This window comes from Nannospalax galili, unplaced genomic scaffold (genome assembly GCF_000622305.1).
Source record: "Nannospalax galili isolate Female #2095 unplaced genomic scaffold, S.galili_v1.0 scaffold1149, whole genome shotgun sequence".
NCBI classification, from domain to species: Eukaryota; Metazoa; Chordata; class Mammalia; order Rodentia; family Spalacidae; genus Nannospalax; species Nannospalax galili.
This window is the reverse complement of record NW_008359817.1, coordinates 721190-748238: the sequence shown is the minus strand read 5'-3', so window position 1 is coordinate 748238 and position 27049 is coordinate 721190. Positions and strand designations below refer to the sequence as shown.

Below are 27049 nucleotides of genomic sequence, written 5' to 3'. Positions count from 1 at the left end.
TTCCTTCCTTCCTTTCTTTCTTTCTTCTTTCTTTCTTTCTTTTTTCTTCTTTCTTTCTTTCTTTCTTTCTTTCGTCTTTCTTTCTTTCTCTTTCTGTGTATGAGTGTTTTGTTCTACTCTAACATCACCCCTCTGAAGAGGTAACCCTAAAATCTTTTAGGGATTGGATAAGAGCTCCCAAATACTTTTGTCATTTTTGGCCTTTGGAGCAGAGTATGTTGCTAAGAAGCCCAAGGACATTTTGGCTTTTAGCCAAGAAACTGGCTACTCTTCTTTGAGGTCTTTTTACCCTAACTGCCTAGCTAATTCCTACCTCCTATACTTATCACACTATCCTCTGAAGAGGTTACCCAAATTGCCGATAGGGAATCGGGATGCAGACTGCTCTGGCTTCTTCCATACTGAACAGGGACACAGGTGAGGCAATTGGGATACCCCTTCAGTGGGTCTATCTAAAAGACTCACAAATTGCATAACTCTTATCTGTAGGGAGAAAAGAAAGTCCTTGACTGGTGAATAGGGAATGTGAAGGAGAAGTAAAGGCAAAGGCAGTTAGCGTTATAAGTTCTAGACAGAGAATCAGAAAAAAGTCAGAACAGGACAAATTTCAAATGTTCATATCAGAGTCTATTGGGATTTCTTGACAAGGGCTTCCGAAAGCATCCCTCTATTAGGTTCCTCCTCATTTTCCTTTTGTCTGCCAAGGCTAGACTAGAGAGTGATGGATTCAGGATTTGCTTTCAGATATTTTGATAGCTGTCGGAGTGGTTAGAATCAGTGTCCTTCCTGAATCTTTAAACTTCCTTCTTTCTCTTCTTCTCACCCTCAAACCCAGGGCCTCATGCATGCTAGCCAGGACTTCTACTACTCAGATACACTCCTATCCCTTTTTATTATTTTTATTTTGAAATTGAGTCGTGCCAAGTTACTGTAGCCTTAGGTATTCTTTTGATGTGGGTGTACTGATCAGTGACGCTTTCAGCTTTTCTTTGAAAGATTTATTTTATCTTCTGTTCACTTTTGAAGAGTATTTTTGTTGGGTATAGAATTCCAGAACAACAGTTATATTCTTTTAGTACTTTGAAAAATGTTAATCTATTGCTTGTCTGACTTCTGTAGATACTACTGAGAAATTATCTGTTTTGCTGTAATTATAAATTCTTTGAAACTATATAGTCTTTTTCTGGGTGCTTTTCTTTAACTATTTAGTGTAATTTTTTATTAGTGTGTGTGTGTGTGTGTGTGTGTGTGTGTGTATGTATACATGTGTGCCACGATGTGTGTGTGCATGTGTGTGTATGTATACATATGTGCCATGATGTGTGTGTGTGTGTGTGTGTGTGTGTATACATATGTTTAACCATATTTTCTTCTCCCCCTTCTTGGGAGACTTGAACGCCCAGAGCCTCTGAGGTCCCAACTGACAGAATACCTTCTGTTTGGGTTTTTCATAGTTTATGGCATCCAGGAGGGGTGACTAACAAAGGCATGAAACACTGCCATTAGCATGTCTGGGTCCCCAGCCTCTCTCAGCTTTTTGTGTGAGGCTGCTCTCCCCACCCCACCACTTCTCTGCTCCATTCTGTGCTCAATATGGTGAAGGCTCCTCCCCTTCATGCAGCTAAGGTCTACTGATTGGGTGGGAGAGGTGATGGGCCTCTGCCTGCTTGGCTCCTTCCACAGAGCATGGGAAGTAGGTGGGACTATATTTTGCATCATAGTGGTTGGATGGAGGAACTTCAGGTTACAACATACATGTGTGCTAAGATATGTGTGGAGGTCAGAAGACAACTTGCAGGAGATGGTTCTCTTTTTACCATGTAGGTTCTGGAAATTGAACTCAGACTGTCCAGCTTGTTTCAGCATTTTTATTACAAGACTGAAGGCTGTAAGCTTTGTTCACAACTTGTTTCTATAGTCCTTTTAAAAAGAGAATCAAAAAGATTTGAGTGCTAAATTATTTTTATTTATTTATTTATTTATTTATTTATTTATTTATTTTTTGAGACAGGGTCTCTGCATAGCCCCAGCTGGCCTGGAACTCACTATGTAGACTGGGCTGGCCTTGAACTCACAGAGATCTGCCTGTCTCTGCCCCCTGAGTGCTAAATTATTTTTAAAAGAACAAGTGGTTCATCTTTAATTAAGTTAATTAATTTATATTTTTTACATGTAGGAGTATTTTGCTTGCATGCATGTAAGTGTACCTGTGCATGGAGTGCCCACGGAGGCCAGAAGAGAGCATTAGATTCCCTCAAACTGGAGTTGCTGATGGTTGTGGGTGCTGAAACTGAACCTAGGTTTTCTGCAAGAGCAACCAGTGCTCATAAACACTGAGCCATCTCTCTAGCCCCATGTGTGGAGGTCAGAGGATAACTTTTGGGAGTTAGTTCTCTCCTTCTACTGTTGGTTCTGGAGTAGAACTCAGGTCATCATGTCTGCTTGCTGGCCTGAAACTTGCTATGTACACTAGGCTGGCCTTGAACTCACAGAGATCTGCCTGCCTCTGCTTCTTGGGTGCTGGTATTAAAAGCATGCACCACCACGCCCAGCTGACTTGTTTTTTTGTGTGTGTATAGCCCAGGCTGACTTTGAACTCATACCTTTCCCCTTCCTCATCCTCCTGAGGGCTGACATTAAAGGCAAGTGCTATCTTGCTCTGCAAACATTGATTATTTTTTTAAAAATTTTGTTTATGATTTTAATTTTGTGTCTGAGTGTATTGCCTGTGTGTATGTAAGTGCACTCCTGTTGTGCAGTGCCTGCAGAACTCAGAAGAGGGTGCCAGATCCCCTGGAACTGGAGTTATGGATAGTTGTTAGCCACCACATGGGTGCTGGGAATCGAACCCAGGTCTTCTGCAAGAGCAGCCATGTTTCTTCACTGCTGAGCCATCTCTCCAGCCCCAAATATGGATCTTTTAACTGAAGAATGGTAATAATACAGGAGGAGTCCAGCCAGGAAAGGTCAAGGATATTCTAACAAGGTTTCTTTTTTCTCTCCAAGTGACAAGAATATAGAAGACAAGGAAATGGTAGCTTTGCCCTTGTTTATGTCAAACACCACAGAAGGAATTTATGCTTATTAGCGTATGGTATAGACTTGCTAGCATTCCCTTTTGTCTTTGTCATTTCATGATTAAATAATGCATTTTATATGGACAAGCACCCTTCTCCTCCTCCCCCCTCCTCCTCTTCCTCCTCCTCCTCCTCTTCCTCCCCTCCTCCTCTCCTCCTCCTCCTCCCCCCCTCCCTCCCCCCCCCCCCTCCTCCTCCTCCTCTTCCTCCTCCTCCTCTTCCTCCTCCTCCTCTTCCTCCTCCTCCTCTTCCCCTCCTCCTCTTCCCCTCCTCCTCCTCCTCTCCCCCCCCCACTCCATTTTTTGGAGACACAGTCTCATGAGACCAGTCTCAAATTTGTGATCCTCCTATCTCAGCTTCCTGAGTACTAGGATTATAGGTGTGTGCCACCATGCCCAGGTGTCAAATGCTTTTCAGTGGAAAGCTGCCAATTCCGAAGCATTATCTAAAGTTAAGGATTTTCAAAATGGTAGAATATTGTGATTAAAAAGACAAGTTATTTTATCCAATGAATCTCTAATAATTCGTAGTTGGCAATTATCCTATTTAAGCATTTTTCCATCCATACACCAAATCCATTTTTATTATTGCCACTGAAATATTTCATAATTACTTCTATTTTTCAAGACAAAAACATGGTGAAAAGGGGAAACAAGGAAAAGGAAAGAAGTTTATGATTTAAAAATGCAGCAGTCATTTTTATAATCATCGAACTATCTTGGAGTAAAAATGATGAGCTGCTTTTCTTGTGATACTAATCTGAAAAAGTTTGTGTACTAAGTCCTGTAAGCCAGATATTTGAGTTATTAGGTTGGAATTGCAGGATGGAAAGCATCCGAAGCACTTTCATTTCTTGAAAGGTTACATTGTGAAAACTTTGTTTTGTAAGAGTAGACATACAAAAAGCATATGCCATTGTTATTATCTAGGATCCAAAAAAGATAGCTTTGCAAATGATTCCCATGTGTGTATGTGGGTTGTTTCCACTGTTAGGTTATTTTAGATACCAGAGTAATTTGTTGCATATTTTAAGCATTCAAATATCCCCTCAAAGTCTGTATTCATATGACACTAGCATGGTGTATGATAGAAATAGTGCAAAAGAAAGTGTTCTGGCAAACAACTGAGCAGCATTTATAAGCAATCTATTGAATGAAATGTTATTTTTCTGGGACATTTTGCATGTACAGTTCCTGTGAGGATTCTAAAGTTTATTAAATGTTAGTAAATGCAAAGTTGTGTCTTAGACCTCATAATTTAAAGAAGTAAGAATGTAAAGCAATCTGGTTGAATGTCAGTCATTAGTAATTCCTGCATAGTAGACTTTTTAGTGCTCCACTTGTAACATATATTTGTCTTTAAGTATACATAGATATGTGCATGCAGTAAAAAAAATTAAGGTTTTTTTTTCTTCTGGTAGTCAGTGTTCATTGGATTTTAAGTGATGGCAGTATTCTGAATTCATTTGAAACCAAAGGGAATTTACAGTCTATAGTAACAGTAGTAGCGGAAGTAATTAGTAACCATACGGAAGGCTGTTTTTATTCCCTGTCTAGAAGGGCTATGATTTATGTGGTCTTTTATATTTCTCATTTGTCATAAATCATGTCGAATTTCAAAGAATCCTTATTAGTAATGAAACATGTTTTAAAAATTGGCTGTCCTTGTGAGTGCAGTCTTTGCCTTTGTACATTTAAAAAATATTTGTTTCTAGTCATTTCTCAGTTATGAATACTGATGGGCATTGAAAATATCCTATCCTATAACAAAAATGTTATCGATTCAGGTTATGATCCAATACATTTGGATTTCTTGCTAAATGTGATTACAAATTAAAAAGTTTTGTAGAAGCCTAGACAAGGATAGGATTGTGCTATAATGGAACCACTTGATCCTATTCAATTTATGTTGAATTTTGTTGCAATATTGTTACTTCATAGTCTCCAAAATTGGGGCACAAACACAAACCAATGGCAAGATACTGTTAGCAGGTCTACAAAGTAGCCCCACTCAATTTAAAAGCCAGATTAAATGAGAGGCCTACGTTCATGAGAGTGTGTATAGAATGGTGGGACTGAGGATGCACGCATATATAAACATCATGAACTGGTGAAAGCTAGACAGATAAGATTTTAATTTGTGTTCTCAGACCCTCAGACAGCTGGGGGACTGTATACCCCCCAGAGGCCCCACTAGTTGGAAGCACAGCAGCATCCCCCAGAACCATATAATGAAGTTACCAAGGATTGGATTCGGAAGGAGTAGCTCATCACAGACCCTTCTGCTCTCCTGAGAGAACAAAGTCACTGAACTGGGAGGTCTTTAAATAACCATGGCAGCCGGGCTATTTTTTTTAGAAGATTCTCAGGAGATTAGAATGTATTACTTGAATTGAGAATCACTAACGTAGTCTCAGATAGAGGTGAATGTATTCAAGCAATTCCAAGGCTTACAATCATAACATTTTTGAGCTAGAAGGGACATTAGTTCATTCATGTGACTTAACTACTACTTTTATTATTATTATTTTGGTTAACATTCCAAACATGTATAACCAATCATTGTAGCCTAGGTTGTTTTTTTTTTTAATTGGTATTCACTTCAGTAACTTGAATCCACAGATAAAAGCAGTATATAACCAGAGAGTTACAAGCAAACACAGATTATACATGCAAATTTCTGCTAACAAAAGTCACGTGTGCAGGTACGTGAATTAGAAGTGTGCCTCTAGAATTATGGCCAAACTGTTCTTAAAATGCAGAAATGTAAAATTACATCTTGAAAATATAGATGGTTTATATACTTCAAAAATGTTTCTTATACCAGAGATGTATAACAGCTATAGTTAATCAAGTGATAAGCATTAAGTTCTTAAGAAATTAATACTAGTCAAAGAGAACGGGAATATTTTTACATTTCACTGAAAGTACAATGACTACTAGAATATGAAACCTAGCTGGAACTCAGGGAAGAAAATTACAAATCTAAAGCCAAGTACTTAATATTTCTTATTATCTAAACAACAGCATGATATTAAAGGAAAACTGCACCTGCATTTGAATTGCCAATTTCACATGAATGAAGTTCACTAGAAATGAAATGCAACTACAAACAGCTTAAACATCAAATCAAGAGACTGCAAGGCTCAGATTAAGTGTGGAATATTTCAGATGGAAGTAATAAAAATACTTTTGGTTTTGTTCTTTATTGAATGTAATCAAGTTGACAATTCTTTGAATTTTCATACTACTAAATTTAATTCTTCTGAATGGTTCTATGTTATCTTTCTCTTAGTGGTGCAACCTGTTTTCTGTAGCTTAGTCAGTCTCTACAAAGTACTTGTCTGTTGCCATTTGGATGAAAAAACTATTTTTCATTAGCTTAACCATATGTGTACTTTTTGCTATAACACTGAAACACATGAACAGACATCTATTATTTTTCCACTAAAACAAAAGAGTACAATAGTTTTCTTCTATCTATCAGTATTGTATTTAAAAAATGTTAACATTAGGGGCTGGAGAGATGGCTCAGTGGTTAAGAACACTAGTTGTTCTTGCAGGAGACCTGGGTTCAAATCCCAGCACCCACATGGCAGCTAACAACTGTCTGTAACTCCAGTCCTGGGGGATCTGACAGCCTCTTCTGACCTCTGCAGCATTGCACAATACAGGTGCACTTACCTATATGCACGCAATACATGCATACACATAAAATAAAAATAATAAATAAAATTTTAAAAAAGTTTAAATAAAAGTAGTTTATAAAAAAGGTTAACATTAAAAACAAGAACCATGATTTTTCTTGAAATAATTCAGCTTCTTGCACATCTTAAGTTTCCTTCTTCTGCCTTCATTCTTCTAACAGTTTATTCAGAAATTTCTTTAATTTCTGGGACTGAGGAAGGCTGCTGCAATGAGTATTCTTTGCAACTTCTTCATTTGTATAAAACAGTGAATCGGCTTACAGTAAAACCCTGTTTTGGGTATCACGTGGTCTATACCAACAGGAACGTTGGGCTGAGATGGTCCAGTTCTATACTCATCCTTCTTGTTCTCATCACTCTGGCCATCTGCACTTTCACTTGTGTCTTTGTTCAGATCATCAGCATTCCCAGCAGATTCAGAACCTAGTTCTGTATTTTCCTAATTTTTATTTCCATTTTCCAATGCTGCTCCATTTTCTTGCTCAAGTTCTTTGACCTTGTCCACCTTTTTAAGTTTTTTCTTGGATGCTGCTGAAGCACTCTCATCTTTTTTCACAGCTTTATCTGACGGCTCCTTTTTCCCAGCAGAAGACACATCACCTTCAGCTGTACTTTTAGTCTTCTGAGAACCATCAGTTTTGGACTTCTTACCACTTGGAGATTCTTTTCCATCTGGAGAATAAGGTCTTTTCCAGGACTTATCTTTTTTCAGTAAATCAGTGCCTCTGTTAGGAATCCTTAGCACCAGTTTTTTATATTTCTCAGACAAGTCAACTGTAACACATCTCCCCTGAAACTAAAGAGCCTTCTTCAGACAATGGTCAACCATTGCCATTGCATCTTCTCTGGTCTCCATCTCAATAAAGGCCTGACTTTTCATCCTCATCAATATGTAATCCTTTATTTTCCCATAAGGCTCAGCAAGCTTGAGGACAGCACTGTCAGAATAGCCAGAATGGGGTAAATTACTGAGATGTATCACACGACCAAGTTCTTGCTTTTGATCAAACTTCTGATCTGGTTTTCCTTCAGGTTTCTTTATTCTTTTATACTACTGGGATAAATGAACTCTCACTGGCTTTCCAAATACTAATGCTGGTGGAGTTGTAAAATAATCCACTGCAGCCTGAGCATCTTCTGTGGTTGCTGTTTCAATAAACGCCTCATTAATTTTATTTAAAATCAGATGATTTGAAATGACTCCAAACGGTTCTACCAGTTATAATAGTTGTATCTCAAGTTTTTTCCTCTCTGAAAATCCATCATGTGAACTCGGCTGGTTTCCACTCTGCCTTTCTGCATGTGTCTTGGTCCCTGTAGTTTCCCATTCCTAGCACCCAGATTTCCTCTTGGTCCAACTGCTGGTTCCCCAAGATGAAATGAGGGAGATGGAGGTCCCAAAACTTCTGGTGCCAGGTTTGTAGACTGTGTACTATGAATGGATCACCCATTGTGTGTCCTGTATCATTGTCAGGATTCTATTCTGGATAGATTTCAAGAAGAAGCTTGCATTGACGACTGTGACTTGCTCCATTGATATGTTGACTTCACTCCTGAGCTGATGTATTTTAATTAGGACCTGCATGTCAAAGGGACTCCATACAATATTAAGGAAACACGGTAATGTCAGGAATTTGAAGTCCTGATGGAAGCAGCTTTCTCATTCAGATGAAAGCATCTGAAAACTACACATGCACACGGTCATGGGTTTCTGCTTCCCTTTTTCAGAAGGGTGAAATCCACCTTACTTTTAGGTCATCCTGGATTGGCCATCTGAAACTGGCAGTTGGCTACTCTGCACGTACTCAGAGCTCCCTGGAATGAAGCAGCCCTGGAACAAGCCTCAGCCAAAAAAGCACTACTACATTATTTTACAAGTGGGAAACTCAGACACTAGTACAGAAATTGAGATAGTGACCTTTTATACAAGGGTGTGTCACCAGAGTTCTCTCTGAGTCTCTTGCGCTATCAGACAAACCATATAATATATTTGTATGTGACTTTATTATAGTTTATATGGGGGGGTGGAAAACCTTACAGAGATTAACACCTGGCACCCAGCACCCAGCTCTGCCCGCTGCAGGCCGCCACTGTTCCAGATGGCTTCCGGGCCCACCCACAGTCTCCATTAACTTTCGCCCAAGCATCTTGGGCCCACAGTCTCCTTCCAAGTTGGTAAATGCCCCCTGTGGCGCAGGTGAGACTCTGGGGCCATCTTTTTTTCCATGCTGCTGCTAGTTCTCCAAGCCTGCCTCTGCAGTCCATTCTCAGGCCCCACCCCTTGGAGGAACCTGGTCTCTGGGACACAGCATGAAACAGAGAAATCATGTTTGTTGTTTGAAGCATTGATGATGGTTTAATTGTATTGATATTTAAAAGATGAGAAAATAGGAGAAAGGAAAAAGAAAAGTTTAGTTTCTAGCCTGTCTAATTTAAGGTGACCAAGATATCTAGAGGTAAATAAATGTGTACAAAAGCACTTTCTAGCCTGGAAGGACTTCCAAGTTAATATAATATGACTGGAAGTATGCAAATGCTTATAGGTGAGCAGTTAAGCTGACTTCCTAGCACAGAGCTAGTAGTAGCTGATAACAGCACTGGATTCTCAGAGAGTTCGTGGAGAGTAGGAAGAAGAGGTGTGAGTTGAGGTTAGGAGGCTGGAAGGGTAGGCCTTGAAGAAAATCTGAATATTTGGAGAAGAGGGGTTCAGAGGCATTGGAGCCAAAGAGCAGAGCACATCGCTGTGGTCTGTGTCGAGCTCCCACGTATCTGGTGGGTGTCCCTTGCTGCCTTCCTCACCTCCTCATTCACTCCATGAAAACCAACCCTTCTCTTGTATATTCCCATCTCCATGGATGGCTTCATACCCAGAATTTTTAGGCTAAAGCTTAGGAATCTTTTCTGACTTCATATCCTTTTTCCACAGTCCATTGATAATCACGTATGGTCACTCATTCTCCTCACAACATTCCTCTTGTCCATTTTTAGTTCGCTAGTTTTGCTAGCACCAAAGTCTATGACATGTTTGTTTGTTTTTTAAAAAATGCATATATTTAGAATAGTGTTAATGGTGATAGTTTCTACTATATTGGAAGCAGAACTTTGTTCATTATGTACAAAACAATTCACTCCATTTGGACAGGAGAACCCATCTAGATGCCATGGGTAGGATGCCATTCATCATCCTGACTGGGATGTTCCTGAGAGGGAGTGGTGGCTCTGGTAACAACCTTACCTGGACAACAGGCATCAATAGGGACTGTTTTGTGTAACCACGATGTGTAGTTATGCTAGATCAGTGATTCCCAACTGGGAGTGATATTACTCTTGCCCCCTGGGGACATTGACCAGTGCTTAGGGAGTTTTGGTTGCTCTAAGTGCAGGAGGGAATGGTGTTATTGGGATCCAGCCAGTTGAGGCCAGGGGTGCAGCTAAACATGCTGCAGTGCATGGGGCAACCCGCACCACAAAGACTAATTTGTCTTTCTTCATTCAATTAATTTAGCAAGTGCTTATTTAGTCTTCTTATGTCAGGCACTGTGCTAGATTCTGGGTGTATATTTATGAGCAAAACATGTGCCACTGAATTCAGAGAACTTATAGTGAGGAAGACTGAAATCAAGTACAGAATTGCTCAAATATGTCATAACTTTGAAAAATACTGTGAAAGAATAGCATGTGGAGATGTGACAGGAGACCTAACCTAGCATATGAGGTTGGGGGAACAGGTTTTCACATTTGAATTGAAATCTGTCAGGTAAGTAGACCTGAAGTAGACAAAGATCCTTTCTAAGATGAGGGAGGAAGAACACACTGGGTAGCAAAGAGATATAGAGAGTGACCATTCCAAAACCTGGGAGAGAGCCACTGTGGTGGTGGGCTGTGGAGGTGGATGGCAGAGACAGGGCGTGGAGTGCATTGGCAGGGTGGGGACACCTAGAGGGGACTGGTGACATCAGCCTAGGACTGATCCCAGTTTTCTTTGAGGGATTTTTATTTTCAAATGGGAAATAATTGCTGGCATCTAATCCAGGGACTGATATGATCAGATGTTCATTTTAAAGAAGAGTGCATTTGTGAACCATTACTTAATTGTGTACTGCCTTGCCTAAATCGAGTGCTCCCAGAAGCTCTGCTCCAGTCTGCTCTTGTGCGTTTGGGCTTTCATCTCTTACTGAATGTTCTCCCCACTTTGTTGCTGTTTGAAAGCTGTTTTGACTTTTCTTCTTAAAAAATGTCTATATATTAGCATTTTAGTGGCTTAAAAATAGCGACCATTATTTTTTCCTACTAATATTCTCCTATTCAATAGAATATAATCACATTTGTAAGAAATATACTTTCTCCCATGTGACATATTAAAAGATGTTTTAATTTTGTAAAAAGAATAATAGGGCCCATGAACATTTGAATTTTTGTTGAATTAACTCTGGTGCTCATGCAAAAAGAGTTTCTTGCTAATGTTTTAGCCATATCATGTTTGTGTACTCATAAACCTCTCTTCCTGACGCTCTTCCAACTGAAATGCATTTCTTCTGTCCACCTCTGTTAAACTTTTGCTTCTAATATCTTCTGAGGAACCTTTCTTCAATTCTCAAAGTTAACTACTTATAGGTCTTTTTATGTTATCATTTTACTTTGTTTATTCATTATAAACTTCACATAGTGTTCTTTTTAAAATTTTTATTTATTATTTTATATGTTTTAGTGTATTGCCTGCATGTATGTTAAGTGTACCTGTGTCACGCAAAGCCCACAGAGGTCAGAAGAGGACATTGGATTCCCCTGGAACTGGAGTTACAGATGATTGTTAGCCACCATGTGGGTGCTTGGAAATGAACCTGGGTTCTCTGCAAGAGCAGCCAGTGCTCCTAATTGCCAAGCCATCTCTCCAGCCTGTGTTCTTATTTAAGATTTTATTTTTTCAAAAGTGTGTGTGTTTGTGTGTGTGTGTGTGCGTGCACGCGCCTATGTTTGTACTTTGAGTACAGTTGCCTGTGAGAGCCAGAGGCACCAGATCCCTCTAGAGCTGGAGTTCCAGGCAGTTGTGAGCTACTCGACATGGGTGCTAGAAACCAAACTCAGGGTCTCTGTAAGAGCAATATACACTTGAGTTGTTTCTTCAGCCCTTACATTGTGTTTTATTTTGGCTGGCATGAGATATAGACAATTCCAATACTCTGGAAGCTGCAGCAGAATTCTTGAAATTGAGTCTAGCCTGGTTTGCATGGTGAGATCCTGTTCAAATACAAAGATAAAAAGTAAAACGTATGGTAAATAGCTATTTTTCTGCCTTAATGACTGGAAATGACCTTTATAGCACTACAGCATAAAAACTTCTGATCTCCTTCAATAGGGCCTTTCAGTTGACTGTTCCATTGTTAGTGGGGTAGAATTTACAGTATTTTGCCAAAGACATTCAAAGCCCTTGAGTACCCTTTCTCCTCCTCCTCCTCGTCCTCCTCTTTATTATTTCAAAACCACTAATTGCCTTTCCATCTTCATCCTCTTGGGGAGAAAGACATTCCTAGCTGATTAAAATGCCTGTGCCCCTGACATTCCACTGTGCCAGTGTAACTTTCCCAGCTGGACTCCAGTGGGAATCATACCTGTTCCCTTCTGTACAATTTGACTTTCTTCCCTCCCTCCCTTCTTTTTCCTCTCTCCCTCCCTCTTCCCCTTCCTCTTCCTCTTCTCCTTCCTTTCCCTCTCTCTTTTTCCCTCTCTCTCTTTATGATGTGGAATCTATCTGTGTAGCCCCCTGCCTTGGCCCCAGTGCTAGGATTACAGATAGGCATGTACCATCACATTTGGCTCAGCTTGATTCTTTTTTGGGGGTGGGGTCTTTTTGAGACAGAGTCTCCCTGTAGCCCCAGCTGGCCTAGAACTTGTTTTGTAGACCAGGCTAGCCTTGAACTCACCAAGATCTGCCTCCCAAGTGCTGGGACTAAAGATATGCACCACCACTCCTGGCTTCAGCTTGACTCTTGATTTACCTGCGTATTTTTCTCCATAGTGCCTGTCACTGTCAAACACACTATGTATTAGTCTCTTTTGTTCATTGTTTTCCTCTCTTTAGAAAGTCAGCTCCTGAGGGCAGAGCTTTGAAACATTTAAAAAATTTATTCTTTGAGAGTTTCATACAGTGTGTTTTGATATTCAGACATTCTCTCCCATCTGCACTCCCACCCAACTTCATTTATTTATTTATTTTATTTATTTTTTATTTATATTTATCTATTTATTTATTTATTATTTTTTTATTTATTTTAAAGTCCTATCTAGTCTAATTTGTGTTCCCCAAATGCTCTTGGCTGTGGGTCTGTCCCCTGGAGCCTGGTCAACTTACCTATGCCACACCCTTAAAGAAAACTGAACTTTCCCTCTCCCAGAAGTTATCAATCACCAGTAAATCCTCAGATAGGGCTGGGATGCCTTGTCCATCTCTCCCATCCATGCTGGGATTTTTTCTGGCTTGAACTTGGCCAGGTCTTGTGTATGATTTCTCAAGCTCTGTGGGTTCATGTATGCAACTGTCCTGTTTTATCTGGAAAATATGATTTTCTTGTATTCACCTACCACCTCTGGCTCTTTCTGCTCCCCTTCCCCTGAATGATCCCTGAGCCTTGAGGTGTTCCATTTAGGGATGAGCATTCCACAGTCTCTTGTTCTCTGACCAGTTGTGGAGGGCAGAGCTTTTGGTGTGATTTCTTTATTGGTATTCTCACTCTGGAACTATGCCTACCATATCCTTGGTACTGAGAGATACTTGTTGAGTGACTGCATCTCACTTTAGTAAAAGTCCTTTCTCTGAACATGCTACACTCAGTGGCATGTGGTGCATGTGTTTGTGTGTGTATGTGCGTGTGTGTGCCTGTGTGTGTGTGTGTGTGTGTGTGTGTGTGTGTGTGTGTGCACGTTTCCCAGAGAGTTCAGCTGTGGTGCCCCACTCCCTCCCTCACCTGGTCCTGTGCTGTCATCTTCTGTAAGACGCATACTCTCCCCTTGCTAGCAGATTTTGATGCTCTTCTTTTGTGGTTTCTGTGGTCTCCCTTGCTAACACTCTGTCCTACCCACTAGCCTTAAGTTTTTTGAGGAAATGAACAGTGTGGCTTGTCCACCTTTATAATCTAAAATGATGGCTGAATGAGGAAGTGTTAATACTTTTTTTCAATAGTCAAAGAAGTTATAGTTGAGTCAAATCCTTATAAACACATTTTTGTGTCCAAATTATGAAATATTGATTTCTAGGAGTTATATTATTTTCTTTTTCCTAGTTTGTAATTTACTTTTTAGTCTGTGAACTAAATTAAATAGTCGTGTTGACTTTCTAGTAAGTCTAATAAAATAACAGGGTAGCCTTGAGCCTTGATGCAAAGAAATTTTTTTACTACAAAAGCTATTTTGTTCACCCTCCTTTCTATAACCTCTAATTTTTGCAATTTTCTGTGACAACTTATTTTTTCAGAGTTCATGCTACTGTGATATTTTTGGAAGCTGGCCTTGCTTTTTCCATTTTGCTTGTCCATTTCCTAGGCATTCTAATTACCATGTCTCTCCCTTAAATAACCCAGCTCTTGATTATTGAGGCTAATGGTGGATAGTAATAACGGAGTGCCATTTATACAAACTTCAAATTGCACCTTAAAAATCATTAAATATTTTTCTTCTTGGGAAGTTAACCTGGAAGAGTGATGAAAAACACCTCATTGTGAGTCAGGAAACTTAGATGCCAAGCTTGCTCCCTCCTGGATCCAACATTTTTGTATTTACTATGAGATACATGTATCAAAGTACATTAATATGTAGCTTTGCCTGAGAAATAATTATTCAGGAAAAGACAAACAGAGCATAACTGTTTCTAAAATTGAAAAAGTAACTCAACACATACTTTATAGAGCCAATTATTTTCTTAATGTCAGATGTATTTCATGAAGGAGTGAGTTCACTGGAAAAAGTTGGGCTGGTGAGATAGTAGCAGGTGCTTACTGCATTGGTCTAATAACCTGATAACCTGAACTCAGTCCCAGCACCCATGTAAAGGTGGAAGGACAGAAGCTTCATAAAGTTGTCCTCTGACCTCCACATGTGCTCTGTGGCACAAGCAGGTCCTCCCCATCATATATACACACAATGATGCAATTTGTCCTTGAATCGTGTTTTCTTTCATATATCAGGGAATGAGCATATAATTGAGAATATAATTCAGCTTTATGAAATGATTTGTTGCTGTGAATTTATATTTTAGAAAAATTAATTTTCTTCTTTCCCTTAAGAGAGGAAATGCTTGTATACTTGTTTTCTTGGTGTTTATACATTCAAGGCTCAGTGCCAGGTTTGAACTACCATGTGCACACTGTGTTGATGGTCCCTACTTTTGACAACATCTTACCTGATGATTAGAAAAAATGAGTGTTGGGTAGCTTTAAGTTTAGTTGTCTTTATTCTATATAGATCTCAAGGTTTTCTTTGAACTATTATGGACAACTAAAGAGTTCTACAAGTACTTATTAGATTTAATTATTTAGTGGTGTTTAGAATGTTGTGGTACTTTTAATTGAAATTTTTTATTTATTAGTCTTTAATTAGCATAAAAATAATGGGTTTGTTATTGTCTTTCCTGCATACTTTGCTTTTGTTCATTCTCCTATCCTGCCTCTCTCTCTCTCTCTCTCTCTCTCTCTCTCTCTCTCTCTCATACCCCTTCCCCTCCCCACTTACAGTCTTCCACTCACAGGAATCACTTCCATCTTTACATCACATGTATTCTGTTACCCTCTCTCCCCATTTCATTAAAACCTATTTTTCCCATCTCAGGATCCCCTTTCTAATTTTATGAATTTTATCCTTATTCACATATATATATATACACACACACACACATATATATATATATAAATTAAAAATCTAGGTTCTGCATATGAGAGAGAACAGGCAATATTTGTGTTCTGAGTCTGACTTACCTCACTTATTTAATAATTTTCAAAATCCATCCCTTTTCCTGTAGATTCCATTTTTTTTTTAATGTGCCACATTTTCTTGCCTATTCATCTGTTAATAATATCTAGAGTGGTTCTGTTTCCTGGGTACTGAGAATGATTTAACAATAAATATGGATATGCTATTATCTTTTTGGTAAGATACAGAGCCCTTTGGGTATATGCCATATAATAAAATAGTTCTACTTTTAGTATTTTGAGAACTCTCTAGACTGCTTATCATAGTGGTTATATCAGTTTATATAAACTCCCTCTAGGTGTGAATAAAGTTCATGTTTCCCCTATATCCTCACCAGTATTTGCTGTCTTTTGTTTTCTTGATGATAGCCATTCTAACAGGGGTGAGGTGGTGTGATCATTTTAATTGTTAACTTGACACAATCTAGAATCACCTGGGAGAAGGGCCTCTGAGAATATCTGTGAGGTATTGCCTTAGTCATGGTAATTGATGTGGGAAGACCTGCCTGCTATCTGCAGCACCATTCCCTGGGTTTGGGATCCTTGACTGCAGGAGAGGAGAACATGAGTTGCATACTAACATGCATGCATCAGTTCCTTGCCCTCTGCTCTTGACTCTGGCTATAATGTGGCCAGTTGCTTTAGGTTCCTGCATCCTTGACTTCCCTTCAAGGATGGATTGTAACCTGGAATTGTTAGCTAAATAAACCCTTTCCCTTAAGTGCTTTTGTGAGGGTATCTTATCACAGCAACAGGAAAGATAGGTAAAATCTCTGTGCAAATGATGTTTAATTTCATATAATCCAGTTTGTCAATTCTTAGGGTTATTTCTTATACTGTTGGCGTTCTTTTCAGAAAATTCTTGCCTATGACTATATCTTCAAGTGTCTTTCCCTTAACAGTTTTGGCATTTCAGCTTTTAAATTAAGATCTATATTAGTTACTTTTCTTGTTGCTGTAACAAAATACCTGACAGTCAACTTAAAGAAGAAAAGTTTTATGTTGATTCAGAGTTTTAGGTCACAGTTCATCATGTGGGGGAAGTTATGGTGGCAGGGGCATGAAAAAGCTGATCATATTACATCCATAGTCAGGAAGCAGAGAGTAAAGAATGCTGGCGCCCAGCTTGCTCTTACCTTTTTATACAGTTCAGGATCCCCAGCCAATGGAATGGCGTCACCCACATTGAGAGTGGGTCTTCCACCTCAATTAACCCAGTCTTCAAATTCCCTCAAAGTGTGCCTGGAGACATGTCTTCTGGGTGATTTTAAATTCTATACAGTTGATAATCACGATTAACCTTTTGTTTTGAATTGATATCTGTACAAGTGAGAGATATGTATCTAATTTTATTTTTGTCTGGGTGGGTATCCAGTTTTGCCAGCACCATTTGTTGAGTACACTGTCTTTTTTTCCAGTGTATGTTTTTGACACTTTGGTCAAAATTTTGTGGCCATACCTATGTGGTTTTATTTCTTTGTGCTCTCTGTTCCATTGATCTGCATGTCTGTTTCTGTGCCATAACCATGATGTTTTTGTCATCATGACTCTAGTATAATTTGAAATAATGTATTATAATAACTCCAGCATTATTTCTGCTTAAGATTATCTAGGATATCCATGGCCATTTGTGTTTCCATATGAATTTTAGGCTTATTTTTTGTAGTTGTGAGAAAATTGCCATTGGAATTTTGGTGAGGGTTGTATTGAATCTGTAGATTACTTTTGGTAATATGGCCATTTCATAATATTAATTCTAACAACTCAGAGCATGGATGGTGTTGACTCAGAAGCACAAATTTCACCTCAAAGGGGATAAGAGATAGTTTATTCTCGAGCCAAATATGAGTGACCATGGCCTGGGAACACAGATTCAGGTTACCCCAAATTCCATGTTCCAGAGTGGAAACAGTTGCCTTACATTTTTATAGTACCAGAACAAAGAAAAGTCATAAACCAAGACACTTCAAATACATTGGAGGATAATTTAGTAGGTGGGTCGTAGCAAATTGAGAGGGTTCTTACTATAGGTCTCAGGCTATCTGATGACATTTTTAGCTTTTGGATTGGTGAGATCTGGTGGTCTGCTAAACTAATACATTCTAAAAGGTTTTTGTCTGTTAGTTACAGGATGTTAGATCAGAAACAGAGGTGGGCAAGGAGTGCCTGTTTAGGGGGCTAAATATGGCCTGAGATAAATGGTCATTAGGCTCTGAACCTGCAACATTCCAAACTCTCCACAATCTTCAGAGTGATAATCAGTCAGTGAGCCTTGCAGGAAGTTCAGTCCAAGGGGCAGGAGTTCTTTTGGGGAACTTTTCTTTCACAATGGTCTTCATATCTATTGTTTGCTTTAAATTTTTTTTTTTATTTTCCAGAAGAAGCATTTTTTTTTAGTGTCTTGTAGTTTTCCTTGTGGATGTCTTTGATCCTCCTTGGTTAAGTTCATTTTTAAGTATTTTATTTTTTGAGACTATAGTGGAAGGATATTTTTCCTAATTTCTTTCACAACAAGTTTGTTACTAGTATATAGAAAAGTGATTGATTTTTGTATGCTGGTTTTATATTCTGCAAATTTACTAAAAGTGTTTATCAGATCTCAGTTTTCTTATGGACACCATAGGGACTTTTAGTTATAGATCTATGCCATTGCAAACATTTCATTTTATATCCTTCTTACTTCCTCTGTTTTCTTATTGCTCTAGTCAAGACCTCAAGTACTATATTTAATAAGAGTGGAGAGTGGGAAACCTTGTCTTAGTCCAGATTTTAGAGGAAATGCTCTTAGTTTCCCCCCATTTAGTATAATCTTGGCTATAAATTTGTTGTGTATAGCCTTTAACATGTTCAAGTTTATTCTATTTAGACCTAATTTCTTCAGGACTTTACTCATAAAAACATGTTGAACTTTGTCAGATTCCTTTTCTGCATTTATCATGATGATCATGTGATTTTTTTTGGTCCTTTAATCTATTTATATGGGCTATTACATTTATTGATTTGTATACACGCAATAAATCCTGCATCCCTAGGATGAAACCAGCTTGGTCTTGATGTATTGTCTTCTTAATATGTTCTTAAATTTGGTTTGCAAGTATTTTAATGAGAATTTTTCAATCTATATTCATCAGGAAAATGTGTCTGCTGTTTTCTTTTGGGGTATGTGTCTTTATCTGGTTTTGGTATCAGAATTTTACTGCTTTTGTAGAATGAGTTTGGTAGTCTTTCTTCCTTTTCTGTTGAACAGTGTGAGAAGTGTCAGTATTAGATCTCTGGGCATGCCTGCAAGGTATTATCCTGATGGCATTGATTGGGGTGGGAAGACTAACCCACTGTGTCTGTGGTGCCATTCCCTGGGCAGGGATCCTGGGCTGAATGAAATGGAGAAAGTGAGCTGAGTATCAGCATTTATCTCTCTCTGCTTCTTGAGTGTGAATGCAATACAATTAATTTTCTTAACTTCCTGGTGCTGTGACTTTCCCATCGTGATGGATTTGGAACCATGAGCCAAAGTAAATCCTTTCTTGCTTAAGTCATTTTCATCAAAGTATTCTATCACAGCAACAGGAAATAGGCTAAGACAAGAGCCAAACCCAAGAGCTGTACATGGCAAGAAACAAGAAAGATTAGGGCAGAAATTCATGAAGTAGAAGGTGTGATGGTTAGTGTCTCATATGCTGCCTGGCCGACTGTTAACACCGACCATCACAGCTTATTTTTCTAGAATCTTGGGGTGCATTATTAGGTTATTCATTTGAAATCTGATTTAAAAATAATTGAACGCACATATCTAAACTTTCCTCTGACTGTATTCCAGAGATTATAGTAGTACTGTTATTGTCATTTGATTCTAGTACTTTTTGGTATGTATGTCTTTATGTGTGTGCAATTTATGATTCTTAATGAGGGTGCTGCAGGCCATGGTGCATGTGTGCAAGTCAGAGGACAACCTCTGGTGTCGGTCCTCACCTTCCACCTTGTTTGAGAGATTCTCTTTGTTGTGTTTCTGTTGTGTTTACAGACTAGCCCATAAACTTCTGGGGGTTCTCCTGTCTTTGACTCTCATCTCCCTGTTGGAATGCTGGGATTATAGATGCTCATGCTACTGTGTATGGCTTTTTGTAGGTTTTGAACTTGGGTCCTTATATAAGCTTGCACAGCAAGCAGTGAGCTATCGTCCCAGTACTGAGTCTAGGAGTTTTTGAATTTGGTCTGTGATTTGGCCATTGTTTACTGAAAAGTGTACTACTCATTCTTGCTGAGTGTGGTGGCACATGCCTTTAATCCTAGGACTCAGGAGGCAGAGGCAGGCGGATCTCTGTGAGTTCAAGGCCGGCCTGGTCTATATAGACAGCTGGAGCTACAGGAAGACCCTGTCTCAAAAAGACCAAAACTCATTCTCTAAGATTTATGTATTCTCTGAGGCTTGTCTTGCTGTTTATTTCTAGTTTTCTTCCACTGTGCACTCCTAAAATAAAATAATTTCTTTTTTTTGTATTTGTTAAGTAGCTTGTTTTATAGCTCATTATTTAATCAAATTTAAAGAAGGTTCCATGCCTCCTGCTTGGTCGACTGTGCTCCAGGGCTGGCACTACTTTCAAGAGTATTTGGGCAATACAAATTGGACTTGATGAGGGAAAAAGAGAACGTGAAGCTGGATGGATAGAGAGGCTGGGAGGAGCTGGGAGGAGTTGGGGGAAGAGAGTCTATAATAAAAATAGATTGTATGAAACTCCCAAAGAATTAATAAAAATTTAGAAAAAAGAAGGTTCCATGAATTTCTGAGAAGAATGTGTACTCTATCTATTGGATGGAATACTCTGTTGATGCCTGTTAAATTTGGTTTATCTGTGGTATAGTTTAGCTCTGACATTTCTTTCTTGATTTTTAGTTTGGAAGACCTATCTAAATATGAGAGTGGGACATTGAAATCTCTCATTATTATTGTGTCAGGACCCATGTGACCTTTCCTATCTTTTAGTTTTGTTTTATGAAATCAAGAGTCCCAAAACTAATATTTATGATTATCACAGCTTCTTTTTAAAAGGATATTTTAGTTTTTAATTGCATGTATATGTGTGTGTCTGTATGTGGGAATGTGCATGTGAACATAGGTGCCTGTGAAAGCAAGAAGAGGGCATCAGATCCTCTAGGGCTACAGGCAGTTGTGAACCAACTTGTCTGGGAACTGAACTCAGGTCCTCAGCAAGAGCAGTACATGCTCTTAACTGCTGAACCATCGCTCTATCCCCTATTATATCTTCTTGATGAGTTGCTCCCTTTGATATGTGGTGGTTCTGTTTACCTCTTCTAAATGGTTTTGATTTGAAATCTGCTTTATTTCATATGAGAATCACTATACCAGCTTGTTTGTTGCTTCTGTTTGCTTGGTAGATTGATTTCTACCCATTATTTGGCAATTTTTGTTGTCTTTGCTAATGAGATGTGTTTTCCGGAGACAACAGATAGTTGAGTTCTGTGTTTTCTTGTTTTTTAAATACATCTAGTTAGTCTGAATCTTGTATTTGACGAGTTGAGTTCACTTGCATTTAAGATCATTATTGAGAGGGGTTTGCTGTTTTCCACTATTTCCTGGTTGTTGTTTTGGTTGGTTGAATTATCAGTGGTTCTTTCACCCCGTTTGCATTAGAGTTTTGCTGATTTGTTGTGTTGGCCGTGACTGATCCCTTTCTGACTCTTCTCTGTTCTGTTGCTCTTGTTAAATGTATTCTTTCACATGTTCATGTAGATGAGAGTGTGGTTCCTTTTCCTCTGTGTGTAATATTTCTTTAAGAGCTCTCTGCAGTTCTGGCTTGGTTGTCATGAATTGCCTTTATTTTTCCTAGTCCTACTTAAAATAAGAGACAACTTCTCAGCATAGTAATCTTTGTTGACAGTTATTTAATGTTTGGAGTATATCATTTGCTATTTTCCTGGATTTTAGGGTGCTGATGGAAGATTTGTTATTCTGATGTTTCTGCTTTTGTATGTGAATTGGTATTTTCCTCTTAAAGCTTTTAGTATTGTGCCTTTTCATTGTACTTTTAAAATGTTGACTATTATATGTTGTGGATAGGTTTTTCTCTGGATCATGCCTGTTTGGGTTCTAAATGCCTCTTGGATTTGAATGCCCATTTCTTTAAGTTTGTTAAATTTTGTGCTGTAATTTCATTTAACAAATTCTGTATGATTTTAGACTTTATTCCCCCTAGGATTCTTAGATTTGGCCTGGATATTTTGGTCATCTTTTTTGTTTGTTTGTTTGTATATTTTTTGTTGTTTTGAGATAGAGTCTCCTTGTAACCTCAGCTCACCTGGAACTCGCTATGTAGACCAGGCTGGCCTCCATCTCACAGAGACCTGCCTCCCTCTTCCTCCAGAGTGCTGGAATTAAAGGCGTGTACCACCTCACCCAGCTGGTCATCAGTGTTTTATATCTACATATAATTGTTTTGGCTTTGTCTTCTATTTGTGAAATTCATTTCTTCTCCTTGGTCTTATCTATTTATTATGCTGTCTGAAGTGTTTAATTGATCTATATTCTTTACTTTCGAGAATTTGTTTGATTCTTTTTCAGTGTCTTAATTTCGTTCTGAATTTTTCTTCTATACTTTTGAATTTCTCCTTCAAGTTACTGACCACTTTCTCTACCTTGGTGATGTTCATGTCTACGTTCTGAATGGATTTACTTACGTTGTTCATCTGCTTATTTGATTCCTCTCTGTGGTCACTGACCATTTTTAAAAGTGGGGCCCTGGCATTTCAGTGCCTTTGGTTCCTATTACTGAGAAGTTATAAGCTTGTAGAGATGGTATTTGAGTTGTCGCATGCTTTTTGTGTTTTTTTTTTGTTGTTGGGTTTTGTGATGTTTATATCGTCCAGATTTAATTTTTCCTTTTCCCCCTCTTTTTATTTGTTTTATTTTATGTGTCCTCTTGGTGAGTTGCCTTCACTAGGAATTATTATTGTAGGGGGAAGGTGATTTCAGTTCCCCCTGTTGATTGTTTTTGAATGTACATGTTCACATGTATTTGAGTTCATGTGTGTATGCAGGTGTGTTTTAGTTTGTTTCTCCATTGCTGTGACAAAACACTCTGACCAATACCAACTTGGGGAGGAAAGGGTTTATTTAGCTTACATCTCCAGGTCACAGTTCATCAGGGAGCCCAAGATAGGAACTCAGGGAAGGAACCTGGAGGCAGGTGCTAGAGCACAGGCCATGGAGGAATGCTGCTTACTGGCTTGCTCCTCTGGCCCCTGCTCAGCGTCATCTCTTATCCAACACAGGCCCACCTGCCCAGGGGTGACCCTACCCACAGTGGGCTGGGCCCTCCCACATCACTCAACAATCAAGAAAATGCCCCATAGACATGGCCACAGGCCAGTTCAGTGATGGCAATCCCCCAGTTGAGGCTCCCTCAACCCAGGTGTATCAAGTTGACACTAAAGCTATATCCAGCACAAGATGTGTGTGTGTGTGTGTGTGTGTGTGTGTGTGCATGTGCTAGGGATCAACACTGGGTATTGTTCCTTAGGCACCATATACCTTTTTTGTTTTTTCAGGCAGGGTCCTTCATTTTCTTGGAGCTTGATAAGTATGCTAGGCTGGCTGGCCAGTCCCCCCACTCCCCCCTGCAGGGATTTCTCTGCTTCCTCAGTGCTGAGATTACAAGTGCAAACCCACCACACCTGCTTTTTTATGTGGGTCTGAGCATCAAATTCGGGTCTTATGAATATCCACCTGTTGGAAATGGATATAGTACCCTTTGTGGAAAATGGAAATGAAGGGTAGAGAGTCATTGTGTGAGCCTTGAAGACTCTTCTGAGGAGTTGACTTTTATTATGTGTGCTAGTGGTACCATTGGAGGACTGTAAACTGATTTGGGCATTCTGACTGCCATGTTGGACAGTTACCATAGGTACCAAAATAGTAACAAGGAGACTGATTAGTAGTAATTACATAGGGAGAAAAACCAAAGTGTTTATTCTAGACATTCAACTGTGGACTTGGTGAGAAATTAGATTCTGGACATACTTAAAAAGTGGTGGTGACAGTGTTTGCTGTTGGAATGTACTATGGTTTGTACCCCAGGGGTGTTTGTGCTTTGTCTCAATGGAGGTTTAAATGTGCCATCTGGTGCAAGGTATTTAAAGTCATGAGACAGATTTGGTTCCCTAGGGCTAGAGTCTTTCCTTCAATCTATCATTCGTTCTTGTCTTCAAGAATCTATTTGTAAGTTGATGTCTAGCTTCTGTGCTCTTTGCCTTATGAAGCCTTATTCTGCCCTTTCATGCAAGGTCACAAGACCTTCTTCCTACTGGGCCAAAGTATCTGCCATATTTGACTCTGGTTACCATTTAAAATAAAAACATGCAGGGTGCCATGGTGTGTGTGTGGGGGGTCAGGAGAGGAAGCATGGAAGGAGGCAGGTGTTATTGGGAGGGTGGGGATAATGGGGGGACTGGGACTGAGGAGGGAGGAGGGAAGCCAGATGGGAGGAAAAAGAGTAGAAATGAATGAATCTTGGGGAGCTAAGAAACCCAGAGAGAAATATGCCCCTGTAACCCCATGAGAAATGCACATACACTGTCAAACATTAGTGCATATGTATGCCTGGGAGCTGCTTGGCAAGGAACACAATGCCAGACAGAAAGGACCACCCTTTGAGTTGCTGGTGAGAGTGATCTAGGAGACTCCCAAAATAATGCAGGCTATTCCCAAACCTCTTGGTTATCTCCCCGAACTAGTAAATAAGACCCTACTGCTGAAGACAGGACATGCTTCGGATACAGGATTGGAGCAATGGAGCAGGAACTGACCTGGAAGCTGTCTACCTGAAGTTTAGCTATCATAAAGGTAGATGATGATATGCAAACTTCCAAGGGGGAAAAACAGCCAGTGGTCCAACTTGGCCCTAAACCCTAGTGACCATAATGACTGGCATGACAAACTACCTCTATTGGTGCAGTAGTGGCACTGTTATTTGGGGGGCAATCAACAGCTATCTAATTGAACTTAAAGTTCTCTCAATGGGAGTGAACTCATGGGAGGAACTGTAAACTCAGCCAAATACACATGGCAGGAGAAGGAATAGATCCTAGAGAAAACCCTATCCCTTTCATATCTCTAGATAAAATTTCTGACCATATGTTAAATATGGATCCTTATATTTACAGACAAGCATATCAAAGAAGCTTTACAGATGCTCATCAAAGAAGCTTTACAGACACTCATCAAAGAAGCTTCTTTTTGCAACAGATACAGGCTACTGCAGAGCTCCACAACTGGTCAGACACAGAGAATATATGACTAAGAGATGCCTAGTACTATGTGACACATCTACAGTTGAACCTCTACACTTAAGGCTCATACAACATAGTGGAACAAGGGGTAGAGAGAAAACTAATGCATCCCTCAACTCTCACCAGGAAAGCTTCCTTATACAATAGAGGGCGATGCACACAGAAGGCCACAACTGGCCAAGTTTTAAAGAATAAGAGATTGCAGAGTGTGTATCCTTGGAGAGGACTCCTATATTGAACCTCACCCACCCATGGCTCAGGGACCATTATGGAAGAGGGGGCCAAAAGATTATAAGAGCCAGGGCTGGTTCATAAACATAGGGAAGCAGAGGCTTTCAGGCCACTGGAAGCTTGCACATGTGAACTTGTGGAATGATGGCACTGAGCACAGGATCCATGCCAACTCAATTAAACAAGGGTCCAGAGGGGAGGAGAGAATGAGTGCTGGGCTGGCCCTAGACTGAAAACTATTGTAGAGGATTGCTACTGGGTGAGGGAGAGTATGCCTTACATACACTCTCTAAATGGGCTGACTGGACTCTAGTGGACGAATTTGCACTGAAGGATCTCTGGGTACAAATGCTTGATGGGATAGGATTTAACATCTATGATGGAATACATGAGGTCCAGTGGGGGGATAGGGAGCATGGATGGGGGAGGGGGTCTAAATTTGATTAAGAACTGTTGTATGAAATTACAAAAGCTCAATAAAAAAATAAGAAAAAATAAGGGCAAAATTCTAACCAATGGCCTATGAAAGTAAAAAAATAAAATAAAATAAAACATGCTTTCCTTTCTACGTAGGCCAAAGGTTTTAATAGGGCAAGTACCATTTATTACTTGTATAATGGATGCTCAGTACACACGTCTTAAATGAATGATGATGGATAGATTCAAAACTGTTCAGGTGCTCATGAGACCTGTGGAGCTCAGAAAGAGCCACACACACTGGCTGTTGGGTTATGCTGGAAGAGTACCGTAAAGCTGCTTTCAGAGGTAGAGTAAAATTTAGGGTTTAGAGATGTCTTTGCTATCTGTCTCACTTTTTATAGTAATAAAAACCAGGTGTTGGCAATCAGATAACTTAAAATGTTCCTATTTTGCATAAAATCAGGCTGGAAAAGAGCCAGATTCAGTGCATATTCCTTTTGTTTGTTTCTAAAGCGATGAACTCTTTGTTTTGTTATATTAGCAAATGAAGGAAGCTGTCCATTTGTTGTGTCATGAACAAAACTTCAAATACTTTCAGGTTCTCCCTTTGTAGATTAGCTTTGTGAGACAAAGAAGCCTAGATAAAGTTTTGAATTTCACAGATGTTCAAGCTATTAGTAGCTGATCAAATTCAGTCTCTGATAATGGAAAACATTTTTTTTTTTAAAAAGAAAGTTTTCTTCAAAACTCATTTTGTAACTATTAAATACCATAAATAAATCATAATCTCACTAAGGCAGGTATAATCATCATCCTGTTAGCCATTAGGTTTAAAAAATAATCTGTGTTTTATATACATTTTATAAACAGAATAAAATATATAACCAACATTATATTTTGTTTCTACACCCAGTATTCCTTTCTCATTACTGTTCTTTTAAATCTGTTTTGCCTACTTATATGGAAGTGCACCCATGTTGTGTGCTATCCATTGAGGCCAGAAGAGGTCCTTGGGTTCCCTGGAACTGCAGTTACAGATGGTTTTTAGCCACTGTGTATATGCTGCGAACTGAGCCTGGGTCCTCTGCAAGAGCAGCCAGTGCTCTTAACCACTGAGCTATCTCTCCAGACCCCCTCACTACTTTTCTTACAGCAGATATTTTGTAAGGTTTGTTTTTCATTGTTGAGGATGGAAGCCAGGGTCTCATATTGCTAGGTAAGCTATTCTCCACTGATCTCCTTCCTGCCTGCCAGCTTGGAGGTACAATTTAGTGGCTCTTAAACATTCTCATAGATGTCCTTAAGATCACTGTGTACAAGGCAATGGCATCTCTCAGTCTGTAATGTATATTTCC

General features: G+C 39.3%; 1 protein-coding gene and 1 pseudogene across 2 annotated transcripts in view; one reads left to right on the top strand and one right to left on the bottom strand.

The window, feature by feature from the left end:
- Bbs9 (Bardet-Biedl syndrome 9) overlaps positions 1-27049 on the top strand; it is a 530763-nt gene that overhangs the window by 192343 nt on the left and 311371 nt on the right. The gene's annotated exons all lie outside the window — the stretch shown is intronic.
- LOC103726227 lies at positions 6909-8324 on the bottom strand (annotated as a pseudogene).